The sequence below is a fragment of the Chrysochloris asiatica genome, unplaced genomic scaffold (assembly GCF_000296735.1).
Source record: "Chrysochloris asiatica unplaced genomic scaffold, ChrAsi1.0 scaffold00152, whole genome shotgun sequence".
Classification (NCBI taxonomy): domain Eukaryota; kingdom Metazoa; phylum Chordata; class Mammalia; order Afrosoricida; family Chrysochloridae; genus Chrysochloris; species Chrysochloris asiatica.
In genome coordinates, this window is record NW_006408670.1 from 7,425,933 (window position 1) to 7,431,686 (window position 5,754).

A 5,754-nucleotide genomic window follows, 5' to 3' on the forward strand; every position below is an offset into this window, starting at 1 on the left:
TGAGATCCACTTACATGGCATACAAGTTCAATATGTTCATGTACCAAGAGCTACCTACTTCACAGATCAGTACAACATATCCATGTTCAGAGAATTAGCTACACGGCAGATAATTCCAAAATGTCCATATACAGAGAGCTAGCTATATGGCAGGATGGTGCAACATTTCCATATACTGATTTCTAGCTACATGGCAGATTTGTCAAAGATGTCCATATACTGACAGCGACCTACATGGCAGACAAGTCCAATATATTCATATAAAAAATCTACCTAAATGGTAGAACAGTCCAACATATCCATGTACTGAGAGTTTGCTTCATGGCAGTTGAGTCCAAAATGTCTATATACAGAGAACAAGCGACATTGCAGGGTAGGGCAACATTTCCATATACAGAGTTCTAGCTACAAGGCAGATGAGTCCAACTTGTCTATATAAAGAGAGCTAGCTACATGGCAGAGTAGCGCACCATTTCCATATACAGAGTTCTACCTACATGGCAGATGTGTCCAACATATCCATGTACTGAGAGCTAGTTACATGGCAGAGTAGTCCAACATGTCTATATTCAGGGTAGTAGCTACATGGCAGATGTGTGCAACATGTCCATATACTGACAGCCACTTACATGGCAGAAAAATCCAATATTTTCATATACATTGAGCTACCTACTTGGCAGATCAGTCCAACATATCCATTTACAGAGAGCTAGCATCATGGCAGATGAAACCAAAATGTCCACATACAGAGAGTTAACTACATGACAGGGTAGTCCAACATTTCCATGTACAGAGTTCTAGTTACAAGGCAGAAGAGTCCAATTTGTCTATATAGAGGGAGCTAGATACATGGCAGCGTAGTGCAACATTTCCATACATAGAGTTCTAGCTACAAGGCAAATGAGTCAAAATTGTCTATATACAGAGAGCTAGCTACATGGCATGGTCTTGCAATATTTCCATATACAGAGTTCTAGCTAAATGTCAGATGTGTCAAACGTGTCCATATACTGTGAGCTAACTACATGGCAGGGTACACCAACATGTCCATATTCAGAGTTCTAGCTATATGGCAGATGTTTCCAACGTGTCCATATACTGAGAGCTAGCTATATGGCAAACAAATTCAATATGTTCATATACAGAGAGCTACCTACTAGGCAGATCAGTCCCACATATCCATGTACAGAGAGCTAGCTACATGTCAGATGAGTCCAAAATGTCCATATACAGAGAGCTTGCTTCGTGGCAGGGCATTGCAACATTTCCATATACATAGTTCTAGCTACAAGGCAGGTGCATCCAACTTGTCTATACACAGACTGCTAGCTGCAGGGCAGGGTAGTGTAACATTTCCATATACAGAGTTCTAGCTACATGGCAGATGAGTCCAACTTGTCTATAAACAGAGAGCTAGTTACATGGCTGAGTAGTGCAACATTTCCATATACAGAGTTCTAGCTACAAGGCAGATGAGTCCAATTTGTCTATATAAAGAGAGCTAGCTACATGGCATAGTACTCAAAAATGTCCATATTCAGAATTCTAGCTACATGGCAGATGTGTACAACATTTCCATATACTGAGAGCTAGTTACAAGGCAGAAAATCCAGTATGTTCATAAACAGATAGCTACCTACTTGGCAGATCAGTCTAACAAATCCATGTACAGAGAGCTAGCTACATGGCTAGCTACATGGCTGGGTAGTGAAACATTTCCATATACAGAGTTCTACCTACATGGCAGATATGTGCAACTTGTCCATATGCTGAGAGCTCCCTACATGGCAGATCAGTCTAAAATATCCATGTACAGAGAACTAGCTACATGGCACATGAGTCCAAAATGTCCATACACAGAGAGCTAGCTACATGGAAATGTAGTGCAACATTTCCATATACAGAGCTCTATCTACAAGGCAGATTAGTTCAACTTGTCCATATATAGAGAGCTAGCTACTTGGCAGAGTTGTGCAGCATTTCCATATCCAGAGTTCTAGCTACATGGCAGATGTGTCCAACATGTCCATATACTGAGAGATAACTACATGTCACAGCAGTACAAAATGTCCATATACAGGGTACAAGTTACATCGCAGAAGATCCCAACACGTCCATATACTGAGAGGTAGCTACACGGCAGAAAAGTCCAATATGTTCATATACAGAGAGCTAGCTACATGGCAGGGTAATGCAACATTTACTGATACAGAGTTCTAGCTACATGGCAGATGTGTCCAACATGTCCATATACTCAGAGCTAGCTCTATGGCAGACTACTCCAAAATGTGCATATACAGAGATCTAGCTACATGGCAGGGAAGTGAAACATTTCCACATACAGAGTTCTAGGTACAAGGTAGATGAGTCCAACTTTTTTATATACAGAGAGCTAGCTACATGGCAGAGTAGTGCAATATTTACCATATACAAGGTACTAGCTACATGGCAGATGAGTCCAACATGTCCATATACTGCGAACTATCTACAAGGCAGACAAGTCCAATATGTTCATATACAGAGAACTACATACTTCACAGATCATTGTAACATATCCATGTACAAAGAGCTAGCTACATGGCAGAGGAGACCAAAATGTCCATATACACAGAGCTAGCTACATGGCAGGGTAGTGCTACATTTCCATATACAGCGTTCTAGGTATAAGGCAGATGAGTCTAACTTGTCTATATACAGAGAGCTACCTACATAGCAGACAAGTCCAATATGTTCATATAAAGAGAACTACCTACTTGGCACATCAGTCCAACATAACCATGTACAGAGAGATAGCCACATGGCAGACGAGTCCAAAATTTCCATATACAGAGAGTTAGCCACATGGCAGGGTAGTGCAACATTTCTATATACAGAGTTCTAGGTACAAGGCAGATGAGTCCTACTTGTCTATATACAGAGAGATAGCTACATGACAGGGTAACGCACCATTTCCATATACAGAGTTCTACCTGAATGGCAGATGTGTCCAACGTGTCCATATACTGAAAGCTAGCTACATGACAGGGTAGTCCAACATGTCCATATTCAGGGTTCTAGTTACATGCCAGATAAGCCCAACTTGTCCATATACTGAGAGCCACCTACATGGCAGGCAAGTCCAATATGTTCATATACAGAGAGCTACCTACTTGGCAGATCAGTCCAACATACCCATATACAGAGAGCTAGCTACATGTCAGACGATTCCAAAATGTCCATGTACAGAGAGCTAGCTACATGGCACGGTAGAACAACATTTCCATATACTGAGTTCTAGCTAAATGGCAGATGTGGCAAAGGTGTTCATATACAGAGAGCTACCTACATCGCAGACAAATCCTATATTTTCATATACAGAGAGTTACCTAATTGGCAGATCAGTCCAACATTTACATGTACAGAGAGCTAGCTACATGCCAGACAAGTCAAAAATGTCCATATACAGAGAGCTAGCTACATGGCTGAGTAGTCCAACATGTACATATTCAGGGTAGTAGTTACATGACAGATGTGTCCTACGTGTCCATATATTGAGAGCCACCTACAGGACAGACAAGTCCAATATGTTCATATACAGAGAGCTACCTATTTGGCAGATCTGTCCAACATATCCAAGAACATGTAGCTAGCTCTCAGTGTATGGACATGTTGGACTCATCAGCCATGTAGTCAGCTATCTGTATATGAACCTATGGGACTCATCTGCCTTTCATCGAGCCCCTAAATATACACATATTGTACTCATCTGCCATGTAGCTATCTCTCAGTATATGAATACGTTTTACTCATCTGCCATGTAGTTCCAATTCTATATATGGAAATGTTGCACTACTCTGTCATGTATTCAGCTCTCTGTATATGGAAATATTGGACTCGTCTGTCATGTAGCTAGCTCTCTGTATATATGAATATATTGGACTTGTCTGCCATGTAGCTTGCTCTCAGTATATGGACATGTTGGACCTATCAGTCATGTAGCCAGATCTCTGTGTATGAACATGTTTGAATCATCAGCCATGTAGCCAGCTCTCTGGTATGCACATGTTGGACTCCTCTGCTTGTAGCTAACCCTCTAAATATACAGTTGTTGGATTCATCTTCCATGTCACTAGCTGTCAGTATATGGACATGTTGCACTACTCTGCCATTTAGCTAGCTCTATGTATATGGACATTTTGAACTGGTCTGGCATGTAGCTAGCTCACTATACTTGGATATTTTGACTGATCTGACATATAGGTAGCTCTCGTTATATGAACATATTGGACTTGTCTGCCATGTAGCAAGCTTTCAGTATATGAACATGTTAAGCTCATCAGTCATGTAACCAGCTATCTGTGTATGAACATGTTGGACTCATCTGCCTTGTGCCTAGCCCAATAAATATACAGATGTTGGACTCATCTGCCATGTAGCTAACTCTCTGTAAATGGACATGTTGGACTCATCTGCCATGTAGCTAGTACTCTGTATATGGACATGGACTCATCTTTATGTACCTAAAACTCTGTATATGGGCATATTGGACTACTCTGCCATGTAGCTAGCTCTCAGTATATGGACACGTTGGACTCCTCTGCCATGTATCTAGAAATTTGTATATGGAAATGTTGCACTACTCTGCCATGGACATGTTGGATTCAACAGCCATGTATCCAGCTCTCAGAGTACGAACATGTTGGACTCATCTGCCTTGTAGCTAGCCCTCTAAATATACACATGTTGGGCCCATCTGTCACGTAGCTAGCTCTCAGTATATGGACATGTACTCATCTGCCGTGTAGCTAGAACCCTGTATATGGAAATGTTATACTACTGTGCCATGTAGCCAGCTCTCTGAATACGGATACGTGGGACTCATCGGCCATGTAGCTAGAAGTCTGTACATGGACATGTTGGACTACTCTACCATGTAGCTAGCTCTCTGTATATGGACACGTTGGACTCATCTGCCATGTAGCTAGAACTCTGTTAAGGGAAATGTTGCACTACACTGATGTTGCAGTACACTGCCATGTAGCCAGCTCTCTGTATATGGACATTTGTTACTCATCTGCCATGTAGCTAGCTCTCTATGCATCAATATGTTGAACTGATCTGCCATGCAGGTAATTCTCTGTATATGAACATATTGGACTTCTCTGCCATGTAGCTAGGTCACTGTATATGGACATGTTGGATTCATCAGCCATGTAGCCAGCTCTCTCTGTATGAACATGTTGGACTTATCTGCCTTGTAGCTAGCCCTCTAAATATACACATTTTGGATTCATATGCCATGTAGCTGGCTATCAGTATATGGACATGTTGCACTACTCTGCCATGTAGCAAGCTCTCTGTATATGGATATTTTGGACTCATCTGCTATGTAGCCAGCTGTCTATACTTGGATATTTTGAATTGATCTGACATGTTTGTAGCTCTTGGTATATCAACATATTGGACATGTCTGCCATGAAACTAGCCCTCAGTATATGGATATGTTGAACTCATCAGCCATGTAGCCAGCTGTCTGTATATGAACATTATGCACTCATCTGCCTTGTCCCTGTTGTTGTCAGGTGCCATCGAGTCGGAACCGACTCATAGCGACCCCATGCACAGCAGAACGAGACAATATTCGATCCTGGGCCAACCTCACTACAGCCGCCACACCTGAGTCCATCAATGATGCCACCTGGCTGATCCATCTCGTTGGGGGTCTTCCTCTTCTTCTCTGACCCTCCACCCTACCCAGCATGACATCCTTCTCCA